A 21,678-nucleotide genomic window follows, 5' to 3' on the forward strand; every position below is an offset into this window, starting at 1 on the left:
ATATGTGTGTGTGTGTGTGTGTGTGTGTGTGTGTGTGTGTGTGTGTGCGTGCGTGCGTGTCAATTTGCTATTTATTATTTATTATTAAAACTTTTTTTTTTTGTTTTCTCAATTTTCTCCCCAATTTAGTAGTTACCACCAGTAGTTCTGTAAACTGCGGTCCCTGTCGCTGTCCACTGTTGGTCTGGGGAGAGTGTAGACTACCATGTACCTCCTCCAATACACATGGAATCACCATCTGCTTCTTTTCACCTGACAGTGAGGAGTTTCACGCATGCAGAGGTTCACACTATCTTCCCCAGTTCCCCTCCCCATTGAACAAGGGGCCTCTGACTAGATGGAGTCACTTAGTGCAGCATCAAGGACACAATCCCCCGCCAGCTTCCCTCCCACGAACTCTGCCAGTTGGGTTCGTTTGAGCACCAGGCCAAGCACCACTGCCAGGATTTGAAACTGGGTCTCCATGTGGTTGCCTGACTGTTTGATTCAATGAATGTATCTGACATACATGATCAAATGCAGTACAGCCTCAGGGTAGTGTGACTCATTTCCACCGTGCACAGTAAAATCTGCAGTGTTAATTTAACTGCGAGAGTGTAAACATGTAACATTTGTGGTTATATTTGTACACAAAGGGATAAATAAACATTGAGGATTTTACTATGTCGCTTGGCAGGTAAACAGACATAAATAGCTGACCAAAATACATTCATTATCTTTCATTAATAATTTACACTTATGAAAACAGACAGCTTGTAACTAACAAGTCAAATTGTATTTGGTTCAAAAGACATATCCAGTGTCTTCCAATATTTTCCATTTTTAACATGAATTAGAATTAAATAGTGCAACTGGGTCATTATATAACTCTGTTGTACAAACTTAAAATACCCCCCATTTCGCCTCTTGTTGCTGATGTGGTTGTTTCCATGTGGTGAAATGGATAAGAGGGTGCCAAATCGACTTTTGTGGTCACATGGCGCTGGCATGCAAATGGTTCACAGTATGAGCCCAGAGAGCGCCTGCTAGTGGCTGTGTTAACTAATGTCAGTTTGTATGGTTGTGGTTTCAAATGCTGCTGTAGCTTCCAACTCCCTCTCAAAACAATCACATTAACAGTTTCTCTATTAGCCACTTAAACTAAATCCTATATACTTTGTTATAAATCTAGTAGTGAAAATAGTTGATCTACAAACTCACAAGCTTGTAGCAAAGTAGCTCTCTGCTATTTTCGCTGAATGTTCGCCTATGTGGTTAACTACTAATTACATTGTGCAGCTTTATCCCACATTACAGTCATCCATCAACAGACATGTTAATGTATTTTTCATCCATTGACACTTGACACATGGTTGATCTTGTTACATGATTGGATTGGGAAATCTAGAGCTGGTCCTTTGCCCAAGCAAGCAGTAACTTGGCAGTAGTCCACTGTCCACTGAAGTACGGAGAGGGTATCCACCAGTCCATGTGTTATCTAATCTCACAGTCATTGTTACCTGGTCAAATAAAATCATTACTTGGCAGCAGGGGACCTACCTTTTTCTCCACATCTCCTTGTAACACACACACACACACACACACACACACACACACACACACACACACACACACACACACACACACACACACACACACACACACACACACACACACACACACACACACACACACACACACACACACACACACACACACACAATGTGTGCATTGGGTAGACACACAGATAAGATAGCAAACAATAAAGGCACAATCTGAGCAAGGTTGGGAGTTGTTTTCGTTGCAGTTGGTGGGTCAATGGTCATTGCATTGTGAAGGTGCCGGTGGACTCACACACACACACACACACACACACACACACACACACACACACACACACACACACACACACACACACACACACACACACACACACACACACACACACACACACCGGTCATGGCAGCAACAGGCTTTGTCTTGTTGGTGAAACGTTGGCAGATTCCAGACTGTTGTTTCTCTGCTCTTTAGGTTTCTCTCTCTCTCTCTCTCTCTCTCTCTCTCTCTCTCTCTCTCTCTCTCTCTCTCTCTCTCTCTCTCTCTCTCTCTCTCTCTCTCTCTCTCTCTCTCTCTCTCTCTCTCTCTCTCTCTCTCTCTCTCTCTCTCTCTCTCTCTCTCTCTCTCTCTCTCTCACACACACACACACACACACACACACACACACACACACACACACACACAGATACACTAGGCAGTGAGAGGGTAATTAAGCTATAAACGTTTGTTTATAGCTGTGTTTTTCAACATAATAGAGAGACATCCCCTTAGAAATTGAAAAATATTATTGCTAAAACGGTGTTGGTGTGTTACACCTCTACCAACATTCTAGCAACACTCTTACCTCTTTTTTGAAAGCCTCAGTAAAGCAATTGTCTGGAATGAATATAGAGTTTATTGAGCCATTTATCCTGTTTATTTAGTTTACTGTGTTTTTTTATTTTTACATTGATGTCAGGATATTGAAACAGAATCAATCATGCCATTCACGTTACACTAGTATTTCCACAAGTGGGTCCCACAGTCAACAAGCTGAAGCAACTGACTTTTTCAACACAATATTTTTGTTCGTCCATCATCACAACATCACCCATTTTGCTCTACTGTTTGTTTCTGTCAAGAGGAAGTGGTGAAGGTTTCCTCTCCTGCGTTGCTCTTCCACCACTACCCCCACTCCTGAGAGAGAGGGGGGGGGGGGGGAGGGGGGAGAGAGAGAGAGAGAGAGAGAGAGAGAGAGAGAGAGAGAGAGAGAGAGAGAGAGAGAGAGAGAGATCAGTCGTGTAAAGTAACTAAGTACATTTGCTCAAGTACTGTACTTACTACTTAAGTACACTTTTGAGGATTTTTTACTTTACTGGAGGACATTTTAGTTAGTTACTTTGTAGATTTTGATTATTATTACAAGACATGCATTAACCACTTCATCCCTATGCATACTTAGGCTATTTGAAAATAGACAATCTTCAAGCTTGTGGTTCTGCTATTTTCAAACCATGTTTATACATTTGAAAACGTGTGAAATGGGCTGCAAAATGAGTACTTTTACTTTCAGTCCTCAAGTATATTTTAATGTGAATACTTTTGTACTTTTTACACAAGTACATTTTGAATACCAGACCTTTATTTGTAACAGAGTATTTCTACATTGTGGTATTGGTACTTTTACTCAAGTACAAAATGTGAGTACTTCCACCACTGAGAGAGAGAGCGAGCGAGCGAGCCTACGTCAGAGCAAGAGAGAGAGAGAGAGCTAGAGAGAGGGAGGAGGGGAAAGCAAGCAGAGAGAGAAGGTTATTATAGCGAGTCAAGAGAAAATGGCGATCATGCAGGACGAATGCCTCCCCTCGTAGATGCTGCAAAAAAAAACGCGTTGAATTTTATCTAGCCTTATACAGCAGGCTTTCCTTTCCGCTCTGTTTGCACTTTATACTTTATGAGGTAAGGTGTGTTTTTTTTATTTACACGTGAGTGTTTGTATTGTTTTAGGCCCGGGGTTTAGTGTTTCAGTCCCACCAGCAGCAACACTGGCGTAGTTCAGTTTTTTTACCCGCTGCCGACTGTTGTTACCGTGAATGTGGAGCCGCATGCTTCGTCGTACGTTGGTGTCGCGTGCCGAAAACAGCAGATCTACAAGCTCACAGTGCGTCGCGGCGCGACGCCCTGTGAGCTTGTAGATCTGCTGTTTTCGGTATGAGTGTAAAAAAAAAAAAAGCATTATGTATATTCTTTTCAACCTTGCATGATTTTTTTCTCAAACTATTTTCCAACTGAAACGATTTGTTGTGTTTTAGACTTTTTCCCATTGAAGAATAAACGTAATTTTTTGTGGAGCGAAAAGGCTCGTAAATGCATGAGCCCTGCAGAAGGCATGGAAGGCGGCCAGGTTGCATTGCAGTTTTGAAATGAGTAATGTGAAATGAAAACACTGTAGACTTTTATAGAGGTACACATTCAGCCGCCGGCTGACTGTAATTCGGTGTTAACATCGAACTTGGACTATTTGTACTAGTCTAGTGTGCTCGTTCTGGTTCGTAATGCTAACCAGCGTTGCCATGTCGGCTTATCATAAGCGACTCTAGGCTTATTTTTTCTGTAGAGTTGCTTGTAAAAATTGGTGGTTGCGATTTTTGTTGGGCTTGTTTCTATAGTGTACTTGCTTATTTAGGCTTGCTTCCCAAACAAATGGATTATTATTTTAACCAGTGGTTCTCAAATATTTTCATGAAAACGTTGTGCCAGGGAGCATTTGTGTTAGAATGTTTCAAAAAAATATTCCAAATATTCCACATTTTATTGCAAGAGTTTTTGAAAATAGCAGACCTACAAGCTCACAATGCGTAAGCTTTGCATGTAGGTTTAAAGTGCTCATGTGGCCTACAGTCGCTTCTTTTGGGGTTATTTTCCTAGATCTGGTTGCTTATTTCGCTCTCAAAATATGGCAACACCGATGCTAACGTTAGCTCGCAAGCTGCGTTGTTTTATCCTGCCTAGGTTGTCGGAATGTCTGGTATTTGTGGTAAAAATAAATAAATATTTGCATTGAGTTGATTCCCAGTGGTTCTGTGTGTTTCCCAGCAAACAACACCTTTGAGTCGAAAGCTATGTCGTTTCTAACGCTTTGGGCTAACATTAGCAGCTAAGCTAGCTGCCTGCGCAGGTTGTTGGAAGTGCACTGATGTTGGTCGTTTAAAAAAAAAAAGCTGGTCACGGATTTAAGAAGTGCGTTGACTTTCAGATAAACCACAAATAATTGCACCGAGGACCATGCAACGCCACAATAGTCGTCGACATTTTACACATTCCGAGCTAATTTAACCTCCATCCCGCTGATGTTTTGCCTGGTGTTTCAATAACACCCTCTGTCGGTAGAAACACCCATTCTAATCGCTATAATACTTTGACATTATTAGAACCTGCACGGTTCTGTTTATTGCAGCTTTTTGTTTGCTGGTGTTTTGTACTTTGCCTAAAAGTTATGCAAATATGGCGTCATTCTTTATATAGCTGAATGACTACTGTCGTTCCGTTGTAGCAGGTATACTGTTTGCTGCTCTTGCCTGTGTTGGAAAAATACCAGACTACAGAGAAGCCATGTTGGCTAAGCTGCAAGCCAGGCAACAGCTGAGATAATGGCCGATCAGGACCCGAGCAGTAGCCCCAGCCTTTCACGGTGCTCACCTTGCAGTTCCTCAGGGGCCTTGGAGTCTGTTTTGCTTTGCTATGCAGTTAATTAAACTTGCATTGCCACACTAACTACGATGCAGTAACTACAGTGCAGGTCTCCCTTAATGTCAGTGGTTTTCAACCCTTTTCATATCAAGGTCCATTATTTATCCCGCATTGAGCCACGGACCACTGTTTGATGGGATTTGCACCCTCAGACTCCCAAGACTTAGAGTATTTTGTTATCTTTGGATACGATTTTGTCCACAATTCCATGCTGTATTGATGTTGGTACCATAGGAGAGATGACAGGCAAACGTTGATCAAAATAACAAGTTTTTAAGTAATCGGGATGTTTAACAATAATTTAACTCTTGAGAGCGTAAAATGAAACCAGTTTCATTTTACATTCTCAAAAGTAACAGACCTATAGGGATCAATTTGGTTACCAACTAGCATCATTTAGCTGGGGACCACCTGGAACCCCCTCAAGGAACACTGGCTGAGAACCACAGCTCTATGTGCCTCACAGTTGGATAGGCTGCATGACATTTGTGTACATTATAGGTTTTGCGCATCCACAAGCATTTGGTGGCATTAGGAATTAAAGTCTTTCTTAGTGACACTTGTGATTTCTGGGTGCACTGTGAAAATGGTAGTAAAATTATGTATGTGTGTGTACTAGAACACTCTCAGATGTAGACCTTACCGGTAACTGTATAATCAAGTTAAGACCATTTTGTTTTGTCCACCTGCCAGTGTGTTTACAACCAGCTATGGTTTCAACCAGAACAGAACCTCAGAATGTTGTCATTTACTCAACAAAATGGCAGGTAGAGTGGACAAACCGACCAGTCAGTGTTTAGTAGTATGTGGCTGGTGGCTTGCGGTAATTTCCTAGACTCTTCACAATAAACTGGAGAAACAGTAGAATGTTTTTTTGTCTGGGTTACATTTGGTGTAGGCTTTGTGCATAATTGTAGTCATGGGTTTCCAGAAGGTGGCATACCCGTTAACTGTTCCGGTTTAGTTTCCCAGGGATTCGTTTGATTGGCTTGGCAGCAGATTTGAACGGGAGACACACATGACACCTTTATGTGTTTCTGGGTTCAAATCTGCTGCAGAGCCAATCAAACGGAACTATGGAAAAACCGGAACAAGGTTATTAACAAGGTTACAAACACTATTTCTGAATGGCCTCATGTATAGTGTATAGCTCCGCAGTATCGAGAGATTTGATTCTCAAGCTGTCAATGATCGAGACAGTCTCACTACTTTGGCTCGTTCAGAAACTTACTTTGTGCTCTTTAGGTGCCTCTAAAAAATGATACAGTAATCGAAAAGCAACACGGCAGAAAACAATGTGTGATATGTCTTTTATTTTCCTGGGCCAGGTATTTTACAAAGGTCTCAGTCGTTCAGAAATAGTTTGTTTATAAGCTGGTCCACCTGGCCCTCATTGACAGCAATGCATTCCATCGAACTCCCAGCCCTCATTGACTGCAATGCATTCCATCGAACTCCCGGCTGCAGTTTGCCTTCCAGTGCGACAAATCTGCCAGCTGGAATTGCTGGATAGAGGAAATGATGTAGATGACCGTACCTTCTTTTATAAAATGCCATGAAAAGGAAATGGCCGGGTTGCCACCTTCTGGAAAGCCGGGGCTACATGTATGCACCGAGGCATTGGCTGATCTTTATAGCAACAATTATAAAAGGTGGAATGAAAGCTATTAAACTAATGCATTGCACAAACATTTGGCATCTGATACGTAATCGAATACGGTACAAACTTGGGCAGGGCGATATACGAATACCTCTGTCAATATTGTAATTTGTGACCAAATTGTCCGGATGACTACTGGTTCTTTCACAAAGTATTTACATGTTGAGTTTTTTGATAATCATCAGTAATTCCTACATAATCAGTAAGTAGATAAAGGCAAATAATAGAACCGCTAGAGCAGTAGTCGGGTAAGTTAAGAAAACTACATCACTACTGTAATGCAACATTTAAAACCAGGAAATGACAACACTTGATATACAATATAGTATTACAATATAAAAAACTCCAGACGATAACTAGTTGGTATCATATCATGATAGCAATAGAACATTGCTATATTGCTCAGCCCTAGTACAAACAATTAAATGATTCCTTTTGGAATTCTTTTATCATCTTTTTGATTGCAAACTTTCAAATAGTTTGTAATGATTGTTATCCTGGTGACACAGCTAAGCTTAAACTTTTCATAAGATAATCATTCTAATCTCTCCTTTCTCTATCATTTTGTTTTTGTCTTTCTTAAGAGAATCGGAATTGGAAGCTGTTGCCACCAAAGAACCTGAAGAGTCAAAACAGGTGAGTGTACCTCAGCAGCACACCTTTTGGAATGCATGGCCGTGAATGTGTTTGCGATAAGCCTAGTCAGGAGTCCGTGGGTGTGTGGCTGTGCACAGGAATGAGTGCCCTTCTGGTCTTTTCTCTTTGGCTAATGGAAGGGCCGTGTATACACTGAGCCAATGTGTGTACTACAGGCCATCAGGCCACCAAAGGTGTGTGTGTGTGTGTGTGTGTGTGTATGTGTGTCAGGGGGACACAGGAGGGGCAGCTGTTGCTTGTGTAAGCACATGCAGTTCCGTTTGAATTGAATTGGAGGGCCCGGGTCGGTCCAGACCCCCATGTGCTGAGTAAGCTTTGCTGTTTTAAAACGCTAAACGAGAAGCCAGCGACCCACTGTTTTGTGTGTTCAGAGAGGTGTTTGTGTAGCTCATTGTGGCCATGCAGTTGATCTAGATGCAGACACACAATAGTACTGTGCACCCCCCCCCCCCGCCAAACAAGTTCATTAACCCACTCCAAGGTCCCCATGAAATTCCTATTTTGAATTTGTTTGAAATGTTAGCAAATTTAACATGCCAACATAACTTTCTTATGCCCAACTGCTACCCAATTTAAGTCCTAAAAGTCATATTCTCTTTTCAGACCCCGCCCAAAAAAGAAAAACACCTACTCCCCCCCCCCCCCCCCCCCCAACACAACATATTGATATGTTACATACTCGTTTCCCTGACTGGTAATGGAGCTGAGGTTTTTCTTGGGAGAAGGGTTGGATTTTTTTTTTACGATGAAACTAGAAATGGACGCATTTGAATAAAATCTGTTTAATATGTATTTATCCTAGACACAACGTAATTCTGTGATTGTATGAGCCTCTAATAAAGAGAAATGACTACCGTAGTATGTAGTGCATTTCTTTTTACGTCGAAGCCATTTCACTTTCCATTCAAGCCACTTTTAACAGTGGATTCCCCTGAGCATTAATAAAAAACCTTTTCCTTGTAATAAAGAGTCAGGTTTCTGTTGAGTGAATATATATGAATTGAGTCATTGAATGCTCAGCAGTCTGACTCTACAACTACTTGGTCATAGAAATTAATCACATGTAGGACAGAAGACATCTTAAATTTTTGTTTTTCTTGTGAAAATAGCCGATCTACAAGCTTGCGTTGCATTGTGACGTGTTGTGAGATTGTAGATCTGTTTTTGCCTATGTTCATGATATGCCCACAATAGGGACACTAGGGTTCATGTGGTTAAATTATTTTACTCTACTCTCCCCGCCAGTTGTCTTTAGGTGGTTGTAGTGGTAGCATTGGAACTAAATGTGGTTCTCAAACCACTGCTTCCATGTTATCTCGACAGTTAAGCCTTCATGGCCAGTGATGTATTGTGTAGTAGCCTATATTCTGCCTTATGCATTCAGGTGCAACACTTGTGTTTTGGTATGTGATTACTTTGCTGATGATAATTAGTTTCTGTGCAGTGCTCGAAATGACTTAAGACAAGGAAAGCTATCAAATGGACAGAAAACTAAACATAAAAATGGACAGAAAACAAAAAGATGGGTAGCAAGACAAATGAAAACACACAAACTCATACCATACTGTACCAAAAGTTCCTGAGAACAGTGAATAAAAGTAAAAATAGCTCTTATTTATTGACTATTGTAGTTGCCACCCACACAAACTACAATCACTTTTGATGCAAAATGTAATGATGGCAACGGTAATCATTGTCTTTGATTTTTGTTGCCAATAAAACCTACCCAGGCTGCCACATTGTTTGGTAAGTGTGGCTAGCCCTGAAGTAGATGGTTGACCATTGCTCTTCTGTGCAATAAAGCAACACCTGAAGAATATCACAAGACAGGAACCACCCATAACCAGAAAGAGACCATGACCTATGGGCTCAGCAGGACACAGAGTATAAGACATTTAGGTAATGTATTATGTTTGTGCACAGTTTACATTATGTACTATTGCCTTGGATAACTAATGACAGATGGCATTGGGAAGTAGCCTAATGTAGGTATAATAAATAAGAGGAAAATGTGAAAAGTTGCTACGTGGTTTTAGTACTGGGACCCACATTTTACTTTGCCCAAGACGTCAGGTCCAAGAATCCTTCTGTTAAAGTTGCTCTTTATGACCATCATGTCAGGACATTTTGCAACCCACCTCAGGGTGTCAACAACACAATAACAGCTTGGATAATAATTACACTCAAAACATGAGTTCCGAGTCTAAATGGCACAATATTGAGTTAGCTAAGCTGTGCTGTAGAAGTGACCGACAGCGTTCAGACTGAATGTAATTTGTATTTTTAGGCACTGCTAAGTGTTTGCTGTCGGGCGACATTCGTTTTTATGTCGTTTTTGTGGCCAACCAGGCTGTCGTTCAGTAATCGAGTGGTGGCTTCCCCCAAATAGCTTCCAGCAGCACCACCACTGTGGGAACATGTAATGCAAAGTGATGCAAATGACATGAACGCAAATTAGCCATGCGACTACCCTGTGGCTTTTGTTCTTAGTGGACAGATGACCCTGTGTGTCTGAAGGTGTCCAATAGGTGTCATTACTGCTTTTTATAGCATCCATGGTGGATCGATATGGTGTCTGATATTCATTTGAAATTCTTAACTGGAGCTTTTTAATGGGGAAACATTACAGGTAGCGAGAGAACTTCTGTCACATTATTGGAATTTGGCACACTGGAATCCCAAGAAAGAGCTCTTTTAGATATTTTTTTAGGTATGTCTCCTGTGTTGGACAGTTCATCATCAGAGATGGCAGCGAACAACAATGTAGGAGAATTCAGATTAGGACTTAACTTTGCAAGCACACGGCATGAACTGCAATGTCCCCCTTGACACCAGGGAATCCATAGCTGATAAATAAAATGTTTGTTTCACATTGCTAACTGATCAGACTGCTGTTCTTCAGTCAGCTTCCATCATACTGAAAATCCTTGGTAAACTGCTTTTAAATCTAGTTTCTTCTTCCCCGCTAAAGCTCATTCTTGTTTCTTTAATACATAAAAAAAACGTAGTGAGTCAACAGCACACTCATGAAAAAAAGTCTTTGTTGTGTTTGTTATTGACTGTCAGAATTAAACAACTATTTTTGGAGCAAGGTTATTTCAGGAAAGAAATGTCTATTTAGGATTTGGATATGATTGGTTGCAGAGTGAAAATAGTACTTGTTTTAAAAACGTATTGGGAAATACACATGCATACATCCAAGGCATCTTGGTTATACGACGTTAGATGGGCAAATGTCATTACAATCTGTTGTCTACTCTTCAGAACTAGCCTGGTTCCAGACAAATCTGCCTTTGCAAAATTGCATTGCACTTTAGCCCTCGCCAGATTAGGTCTGGCCCCCCTCAATAGAGATTTCATTTCTCTCCCTCCGAAGTCGTGAGGGACCAATTAGGGCCCAGTATCCAAATGTGGGCGGGCTTATCACCTTATTTGGAGCAATGACGTACAATGCAGGAGACTCATTTTCAGTTTTTCACAACAAAGATGGACGCCGCCATAGCATCGGTAGTAAACGCGTTAGAACAGACAAACAAAAAATTGCTTTTGTTGGAAAGAAAGATGTGTTAAGAATAGTTTCATCTGGTTACCAGACTAAATACGAGTGGAGCTAGCATTCCTTGTTTACTATTTCAGCACCGGCGCTTGTGTGTGACGTAGCAGGAAGCACTGCTCTGATTGGTTTTAGGTCTAACCAATAGAGTCCGTTTGGATCTGTTTGTAACCGCCCCTTGGAAAAAAATCTATCGCTGAGAGGGACCAGACTAATATCCACGCAGTGTGTCATGTGATATTGTCTGGCCACGTGAGGCTACTTCAGAACAGATGAAGAAACTACCATATATGCCCTTTTGCCGTATAGCTGATCTGCTATACCAGCCACTTCAGTAGGTAACCAACAACCTGACCATTCTGTGGTTGTATTGTAATTTTAAATTTCAGCTTGCTGGCCACACTGTGAAACAGGTGGGTAATGGTCAATGTTGGGGTTTACCACACACTGGCTGGTGGATAAGAAGTTGGTATCCTTTCGTGTCTCAGACAAAAAGAACCATATCTATGTTATGCGAGTTGGGGTAAGACAGGGCTTAAGTCTACAACAGGAATTGCCACAGATGACATTATTGGGCTGGAAAAGCACACCTGTGATATTTATAGTGTGTGACCTCACCTTTAAGGCCCCTACACACCAAACTGACTTGTCTGGACTACTACAGCCTAACATTGGGAGATCAGTCAAGCCGGGTGTTTAAGTGTTAAAAAGTGACTGTGTGAACACACCACACATTTGAAAAATGTGCTGCTATTTATCCCAAAGATTTTGTACAAAGTGAATGCAAAACATTGAAATACTGCTGGCATTTGTTTAAAAATGTATCCCAAGCTAACTTTTCCTTTTGTGGATTTGTTACTATTTCTGACAGAAAATGCACAACTATGGTTTTGTAAGATAGTTTTCTCTAACTTGCAATGTAACACAGCTCTGTTTACACATTTCTTTATTCCCATTTAATTGTACATACAGTACATGCACGTTTTATTTCAACTGTTTTGTTCCACTTTTGATTCAGCACTGTAAACGTATGTTTTCTCATGCCAATAAAGCCCCATTGAATTGGTAAGCTGATGGTTTTGTCGTGGGCCTGCGTATGAGCTTGTAGATCTGTTTTTTCCTATGTTCATGATATGCCCACAATAGGGACACTAGGGATCATGTGGTTTATTTCTTATACTCTCCCCACCAGTAGTTGTAGTGGTAGCATTGGGACTAAATGTGGTTCTCAAACCACTGCTTCCATATTATCTCGACAGTTGAACATGGTAAGCCTCATGGGCAGTGATGTCTATTGTCTAGTAGCCTGTATTCTGCCTTATGCATTCAGGTGCAACACTTGTGTTTTGGTATGTGATTACTTTGCTGATTTAGTTTCTGTGCTGTGCTCGAAAAGACTTAAATCAAGGAAAACTACCAAATTAACAGAAAAAAAAAAAAACATAAAAATGGACAGAAAACAAAAAGAAAGGTAGCAAGGCAAATGGAAACGCACGTTGCTAAACTCATAACCATACTGTACCAAAAGTTCCAGAGAACAGCGAATAAAAGTAAAATGGTGCTATTTATTGACTATTATAGTTGCCATGCCACCCACACAAACTACAATCACTTTTGATGCAAAATGTAATGATGGCAACGGTAATCGTTGTCTTTGATTTTTGTGGCCAATAAGACCTACCCAGTCTGCCACATTGTTTGGTAAGTGGGGCTAGCCCTGAAGTAGATGGTTGACCATTGCTCTTCTTTGCAATAAAGCAACACCTGCAGAATATCACAAGACAGGAACCACCCATAACCAGAAAAAGAGACCATGACCTTTATGGGCTCAGCTAGCTAGTTTTCTCCAAGTTGCAATGTAAACACAGCTCCGTTTACACATTTCTTTATTCCCATTTAATTGTACATGTATAGACGTTTTGTTCCACTTTTGCCGTAGTAGCAATGTAAACGTATGTTTTCTCATGCCAATAAAGCCTCATTGAATTGGTAAGCTGATGGTGCTGTTGTGGGCCTGTGTGAGAGGAAATGAAAGGAAATGATGCAGGAGGTTGCAGTAGTTTAGGAATCTAAAATTGAGAATATGGTATTGGCCCTTTTGAGTTGTTGAACGCACCTGCAGTCTGCAGGGTTTTACAAGTGTATTGTTCGTCTGCAACATTGACATTAAACATGACATTCATGCCGTGCGTCTGTCTGATATTCAGTCTTTCTCTGCTCTAGTTGACTTCTGCCCCCCCCCCCCCCCCTCCTCCCCAGTCAGCTGTATTCGAAGGAGGAGAGGCAATTGTAGTTCTGTGCATAAGCAGATGCGGTGTGTGTGAGAGACACTCCAGGAGGGCCCCCACCAGCCTGTGTTGTTGAACATAGAGCCATCTGCTGAAGCACTTGATGGTCGAAAAGGAGCAGAGCCCTTGGGGGAAGGGTGGCCAGGGAACTGATGGGTGGGGTGGTGGAAGGGGGCAGCAAGGAGCTCGAGTAGGATGTGGGAGGCGGTTGTTTGTTGGAGTGGGGGTGGGCTGAAGGTGGCGGAGACTGAGAGCGAGACAGGAAGGAGTGTGTGAGCGTTGGAGGACCATGGCAGTGGTCTGGTCTCCCATTGGAATGGTTGAGAGTGACATTGGGGGTGATGGGAGCACTGGAGCATGAAAGGATAGAGTAATCGGTGTGGGGGACACAAAGGAGGAAAATAAGGCTTTGTAGATTAGGTATACATATACACTTTAATTTGGGTAGAGGGTCAATTTAAATGTCTTTGTAATAGAGCTGGGCAATATAAATTCTCCATACATTGTGAATATATTTTAATGAACAATTTAAGCAGTTGTAGACTAAATACTTTAATTTCATTATCTTGTAGGTGAAAAGTAATTCACCAAAACGGTCTCCTGTCTAACTCCATTATTGTTTTTGTTTTGTTTTTTTGGCATTTTTATATGAAAATGTTTAATGCTTTATTCAGATGCAGTGGTGTGTCCAGGGGGTGGCCTGTAATCGAGATGCCAGCCCTGATTACACACTTTGTGCATTCGGAAATACGCAAAGGGAGCGCTGGAATGCAGTAATACTATTTTAGTAAATTAAACTATCTAAAAACACAGAGGTACATTGTTAAATTGTCTAATGGTGCTTGCACACTGCATGATTATGGTCTTATATGATCATTATAAAGTATCTCATACTGTACATGTCATGATACATTGATGATACAAATTATCCACCTGGTCAGACTGAGTTGAATTGAGTCTACTTGTCACATTGTGCGACGAAACTACGACCTATATCAGCTGAAGTATGCCGGGGCCATGTTTTACCTCAAACAAAAGGAAAGGAATTTGGACCAGGTCTTGACTTGGCAGAAGAGGACGACACAGGTTGGCAATTCTCCAAAGGGAGCTAAACGTGGCCAACCATGCATGATGAAACTATTCACATCGACTAACTGGCAGATAGTGATGGATGCCATGTTACATGCTTTAACACATAACACATACATAACACATGTAACATGTCAAATTGCCACACCGCCAGAACTCCATCTTAATTTACCATTGAGTGGTCTCGGCTTGTAGACAGCCGTCCTTACGACCCCAAGATGCTTATGATGAACGATTTTTACTAATTCTTAACTGGAGCTAAGATTTTACATACCGTCTTTTTGTCTGGGATGACACTAAGACTGCCGTTAACATACATTGTGTGGTCACCTTAATGCCTCGTACACATTATACAACTTTTAGTCAGAGCGCATGTCAAATCTAAGTGACAGTTTCTCAGTCGGTCTTGTCAAACAAGTCTAGTAAACACTGCAACTGAGTCAGTAGCGGTGTCACACTAAATGACTGATAGCCACAGCACAGTGATTTGCCTATATTGCACTGTGATTTTCCTAGAATATGAAGTGTAGTCTACATGTTATAAGGAAGGAAAATGCCAATATTCATTTGTACTGATATCAAGAGTTTGGTCAAAATATGTTAATTACAAGTGCTATCCTGTTAATAATGCTTTTAATCTGGGAATTGAAGCTTGTTCTTTACCAACACAAGTCGCTCTAGTTAAGCATGTCGGCTGAGTTTTGAAAACGTTTAACTGTAATTGGGACCAGAAATGTTTAAATCTGCCTCAAATGTTATTCAACTCATTTTCTGTCTATTATGTTTTCTATTCACATTTTCCCTTATTCCCAAAGTTTAGCGTGGCCCGTTATATGATCTCAGCTTTCTGTGGTTCCATAATCCTGTGTTTGTAACTTGTGGCTAGGCGCCCTGCAAGCTCAATTAAATAGTGAGCAGATAATCATAATATCCTGGGTTCCAGACAGTACGCCTTGCGTGTCACTGTCATCTACCACTCTTAAATTCTTTGTCCTTTCTGCACAGTACAATAAAACATAATGCCTTAAATTGTTTGCTCTGCAGTGCCATCCCGTCTAAACTTATCAAAAATAATCTAGATCATTCTTTGTCCTGTTGTGTCACTAAAGCACATTTGTGCCTCGGCTTATTGCATTTATTAATCACGTTGAAAGCAAGGCTCTGAATGGCAAGGGCAGTTAACACGGTAAACTGCTTCATTTGAAACATTACATTATCAAAAAGCAGGGCTCTAGAGTGTTACCAAAATGGTCAAATCTGGTTCTATGGTGTGTATGTGGTAGAGGTGATGGGTCTTTTTTTTTCTTTTCCGACATTTAACCCATTAAGACCTGAAACTGTGTCATGTCATTTTAGATTTGAGCTAAAAAGCATTCTTTTACACTTTTGGCTATTCAAAAATAGCAGATATACAAGCTCATAGCGCGGTGCCGCGCTACGAGCTTGTAGATCTGCTATTTTTGAAAAATCGTGAAAATGTGTGCAAATCTTTATATATATATATATATATATATATATATATATATATATATATATATATATATATATATATATATATATATATATATATATATATATATATAATTTTTTTTTTTTTTTTTTTTACAGCGAACATTTTTAACTCAAATCTTTGCTTCTGGGGGTCCCTGGAACAAAATATTTTGAGATGGGGGTCCACGGCCAAATACATATCATTTTGGGGGTCCTTGACATGAAAAATTGAGCACCACTGATATAGAAACATACGTTTTTCAGAATACTGTTGAGATTTAGGAGACATGTAGAATCGGCTTCAGGTCTCAATGGGTTAACAGCCAAAGCCATAGAACAAAATACGTGTAGCTCTTAACAGTGGTTCTCAATAGATATCACATTGGGACCGGGTGTTGAGTTCACCATGAAATCAGGACTTGGCAAATTAAATAAACCCATTTCCTTTGATTAAAGTTTTTCCACCGCCTTGTCAAAACATCTCACAAGCTACTTGAGGGTTATGACTTTCTTCCCAATGGGTGAGAAACATTGTTTCTGTTGGACACTGTCTAAGAGATGTTGCACTTTAACAAAATGCAAGGTCATAATCAGCGCCATGAACATTTGTCAGCCAACAGGGCAAGTAGTCAAGGAATTCGAGTGCTAAGAAAACCGGTATGTGTTACAAAGAAATTAGTATACAGTTTATCAAAACTAACATCAGTAAATGCTTACTTGGCATGTGTCAACAAGTAAGCAACATTCCCAGCATCTATTCTAAGTAACATAACTAGCATTTATTCTAAACAACTGGCATCTATTCTAAATAACATAAGCATCTGTATACATTGTCAGTTGAAAAGATGATGGTTTTAGATGTTGGCCAGTGTCTAAGATGGGGTTTTCTGTCATGTGAATGTGATGGACAGCAGGTTTCTAAATCAGAGACGGCATGCAAGAGGGAAGTGAGGTTAATGTCGGGTAATCTCTAAGGAGAAAGGAGCATAGTGTGAACTGGTGAGTGTGTCTATGACCTAATGAGAGCGAGGACAGTACAGTAGTGGAGAGAAGGGGGGTGTAAGAGTGTGAGGGACTGAATGGGAGATGGGGCAGGCAGGAGGACCGAGGGAGGAGGGAGTGGGATGTGAGAACAGTGGAATGAACGGGGTTGGGGAATGGAGAGAAAGGGAGAGAGATGATGTAATGTGAGGATGGCAAAGTGTGATAAATGAGTCTCAGAATGGGAGAATTGTCAGAGCAGGAATATAGGCTGCTTGTTTGTGTGTGTGTGTTTGAGGCTGTGTGTCTCTTTGTACCATGCACATACCACTTGATTTGTATGGTGCGTGCAAGAACACAACAGTCAGTTGACCCATGGTGGGTTGGATAGGAGATTGAGCGTGCACGTATGCGACTCACAGAGGTGTCTCTCTAGCTTGTTTTCTTTCAGTGTTCCCCTTGCTCTCTTCCTCCTGTTTCACACACTCTTTTCTATATGCGTGTCTCTTTATAGCTAGTTAACGAAGGCCACTGCTGTAATCCCATTATCAGATTAGACTGGAGGCAGTAGGCAACAGTGGCTTTCTCCTGCAGGATAATTGGTGTCCCCGCTGGGATCGACAGAGTTGGCCACACTAACACTCTCCAGGGGAGATGTTGCACTGTTATAAGAAACCCACATTACAGAGACTAATGGGGGAAAACATATTTCTTACCATGTACTGAACTGTAAAATGCTGCACAGCTGATGGAAGTCGAGCCCTTTTAGCATTCATAGTGATTAGCACTTGCAATAATACTTTGTATAATTCTCGCTAACACCTGATCACCTGGCTCTGGCGACTGAATATCCCCCGCGCGATCAATTAAGGTCTAGCTATCAAGACAGATGGTGAGACCCCTGCTCGTATTCTTATTAACAGCGTAGCATACTTTTCACATTTGACATTCTTAAGCTGATAGTGCTCAGAGAAATCGTGAGAAAAAGCTGCAGAAATTGTGTTGCGTATGTGTTTGCTGTAGATGGTGAATGTGCACTCGTGCCTGCAGAAGTACGCAAGTGTGTTCCCAAATGTGTCAGTTTCTCAGACTTCATCTGAATTCATCTCATACCAGTAAAGCAGCAGTCATTATTGGGCTACATATATGTGATGTAGACAGGTTTCTTTTCCTCCCCCTGTGGTGTGAAACGGGATGGCACGCAGCGCCAGGTTCCTTGTTGGGAATTGAACCAGGGGTGTTGCGTTATATGTGGTTAAGTGTTTTCCCTGTCTGGCTCACCAAGGCAAGCCTTGTTGTTCAATCGTATTACTGTAAGGTGCTCACTGGTATCCCATGCTGAAACGCTGTCTGTCTCTACAGGGAACCCACCCACAGAGGGAAGAACAGTGGATGGAAGAGAGAGAGAGACAGAGAGAGTGACGAGGAAGGAGGAAAAGAACACAGAAGACTGGACAACAGGTGAGAGGATGGACACCATCTGTTTTTATCATGAACCTTTGTGCATCTGAACCACAAGGAGTAGTTTAGAAAAAACAGCTTACGTAAACCATATTTGAACTCCAAGGCCAGGCCTTTTTTGTGTTATCCTTTTAGCCTTAATGTCTTGTCTGTACCTTGTGCTAGTTTATAATTTGTATCAGAAAATAGCTTGCATTTCAGTCATTTGCACAGAAATTTAATGAACCAACAAGATACTTCCTGCCATCTGCTTATTGTCACTTTTTTGTATAGTTTGTTAAACTATACACAGTCCATTCTTTTTCTTCCACTCCTTTTTACAGCTGTCCGTTTGTATGTTGGCAATGTGCGACAGAGGAGTTCACTACCTCCCTATTTCACTGTCATCAGTTCTTCTCTGATCAGTCGGCAGGACCCGCTCAGTCTATCCTTGTTGATCAGTCTAGTGTTTTTCATCGATTGACAACTCTTCCTTTATCAGGGAGTCCTGCGTTTCCTCCCTATATCAGCAGTCGCAGCTATTTGTAGTACACAAAACCTCCATTAGACCTAACCCAGAATCATCTGTCTACGTGGAGGCTTGCTGTTGAACTTTGCAGAAGCCTCTGATAACCCCCAAAGCATTTTTTTTTGAACGCTCGCTAGATAATGTTACCTAGCAACACATCTTCCATATAAGCAGTGTTTGGTCTAATATTGCTAAGCAACGACATTTCGTTTCCAGGAAGTCAATATTGAGTCACCACCAGTGGCTCAAAACGGATCTACATTCCTCGATGCCACAGATATTAGTCTTTGTTTTTGGTTATGTGGCTGGATCATAGCTAATGGACACTGGTCTAGTGCATTGGTTCTCAAAGTGGGGTCCGGGGACCCCCAGGGGTCCTTGAGGGAGTTCCAGGGGGTCCCCAGCTAAATGATAGATTAGACACCAAATGGACCCTTATGGATCTGTAACTCTGAGAGTGTACAAATGGAACCAAATGGACCCTAACGAGTCCATTTGGTTCCATTTGTACACTCTCAGAGTTAAATTAACATTAATTTTACAATATAAATTGCGGTCCAAGTGATAGAAATGCCATTAAAGGTCCTTGACATGAAAAAGTGTGAGAACCACTGGTCTAGTGTCAACAAAACATACAGGGAGTATGTTGAGTTGATATGTCTGTTGTTTATGCCATCTTGGTCACATCCCTAATGGGAAGATGGCAAATTGTGATGAACAAACAACCCCAAAATAGAAGATTTGCCAGAGCAGGGGCAGCTGCTTACTTACACTGGTTAATTTATTAGGTGTGTGTGGTCGTGCTTTGAATCGATAGCGTCCGTGTTCTTTGCTGTGTGACGTGGGCATGTTTTTCCATGTGAATCCTCCACTGCAGTTTCCACTCCTGTCCTGCTGTTCTAAACCCTACTACTGTTACTCTTTCAACTGAGAGAACTACTCTCTGTCCTGCTCTCTGAACTCTTGACTCTCTCTCTTTCCTTTTCTGTGTCTCTGTATTCCCTCTTGTCTGTCCTCTGACTCTCTGACTCTCTTGTTTGTCTTGTTTGCATCAGGAAACATTATATCCTTATTTGTATCCACTACTGCTTCTGCCTCTATCTTGTGCTGCTGCTGTGTGGACACTTGGCTTGATAGGCTGTCTCTTATCTTTCTGACCTTGGCTTCTCTTCCAGCTAGCCTTGGCCGTGTGTATGTACATGTGTGAACACATCAGTGTTGATTTAACTCTGAAAATGGATCTGTGTAAAAAATGGCCTGTAAGGTTTAGGACCAGTAATAATGTTGCTGTTGCTATGATTGTAAGTTTAGTGACAGAGCTCTCATTGGACAAGGATACGCGTATACTCGTTGGTTTGAGCCTTACACGTGATTAGCGGTGCAACAGTTATGTATCAAAATACTTGATTTTATTGCTTTATCGCTGATAGAAATGAAATGACTTGATTTAAATGTAGCTATTTTTGCACAACACCATTGTATAAGGAATTATAAAATGGGGCTTAATTGATAATGGACAAAAGAATGTGTGTGTATGTATATGTATATGTATATGTACATATATATATGTGTGTGTGTGTGCTTCAAGATTATTTAATAAAACAAAAAATAAAGCGATTCCTTGTTAAGAAAATAATTGATAGTTGGCCTGTCAGCCTACCTCACCCCCATCAATCTAGGTACTGAACAAAACTTAAATCATATTTAGATTTATAGAAGGATGAAGACTGATGATCCTCATAAATCCATGAGGTCTGAAATTCAAATTATGTTTATTGATTGAAATTCTATAACATAAAACAAAATATTACAGATATATAAATACTATAATTGTGCAACCTTACCTGGAAGCATCATATTGTTGGAAATTGTCAAAAGGATAAAAACAAGAAAGCCCACAAGCTTATTTCCAATTGTGGTGCTTTAATGTCATTGCTGGCTTAGGTTTGGCATTTTTCATTTTTAAAGTTGTCTTTTTGTTTGTTTTGTGGACCCCTTTAGGCCCCTTCTGACATGATGTGACCCTGAACCACATGGGCTTATCTGCACACACACACACTCCCTCACACACACAAGTTTGGTCTCCCTTGCATCTGTAATCAGATGAACATTCGCGTACACACAACTTGGGACAGAGTGTGGGTCTCTACGTCGTAACCTCTTCACACACCACTGCTGCCTCCCTTCTCTTCTCCTCCGCAAAACCATCACCCAAAATGATCAAACACATATTGTTTTTCAATGCGTTTCAAATCGGCTTCACTCCATGTTTTGACTTGAGACATTTTGACCTCTCCTGGGATTCTTCTAAAAGACGAGCATTCCCTCTGTTAAACTGAATGGAAGGAGGAATACGGTGAGAAGTAAGGAATATCTATGTGAGAGGAAAAGGTGTAGACACTGGTCATGTCTGAACTTCTCTTTTTTTATTGTGTCCACGCGTGCGCTCCTAAACAAACCCTAGCATTGTGTTTTGCTGATGTCATCATGCCTGGGCAGGCCCAAAGGAATTTAAAGAGTTAGTTAAGTGAGGTTTGGTAACAGAGTTACCTTCCCCCCCTCTCCCCCCATCTGCCTTGTTTGTGACCCGGAAGCGGACAAGTGATATATATAATTTTTTTTTCCAGAAAATGTTCAGATTGGGATGCACATTTTATATCCAATCAGGAGAACTCGTACAGGCTTCAGGATAAACAAGTGAAATTGGAAGTGATGAGCAGACAAA

At 41.0% G+C, this 21,678-nt stretch overlaps 1 protein-coding gene across 3 annotated transcripts in view; it reads left to right on the forward strand.

Moving 5' to 3' along the window:
- Nucleotides 1-3,310: 3,310 nt before the first annotated feature.
- Nucleotides 3,311-21,678, forward strand: part of LOC311056316 (trinucleotide repeat-containing gene 6A protein-like) — a 54,932-nt gene continuing 36,564 nt past the window's right edge. For 2 of the 3 annotated variants that reach the window (XM_084072859.1, XM_084072860.1), the window contains exons 1-3: nucleotides 3,312-3,474; nucleotides 7,510-7,561; nucleotides 18,347-18,445. The gene's annotated coding sequence lies outside the window, so the exon portion shown is untranslated. Of the gene's footprint in view, nucleotides 3,475-7,509; nucleotides 7,562-18,346; nucleotides 18,446-21,678 lie in introns of all 3 variants that reach the window. The other variant, XM_084072858.1, reaches the window with a different exon arrangement.

Source organism: Gymnoscopelus microlampas (genome assembly GCF_963454915.1).
Source record: "Gymnoscopelus microlampas genome assembly, chromosome: 11".
Taxonomy (NCBI): domain Eukaryota; kingdom Metazoa; phylum Chordata; class Actinopteri; order Myctophiformes; family Myctophidae; genus Gymnoscopelus; species Gymnoscopelus microlampas.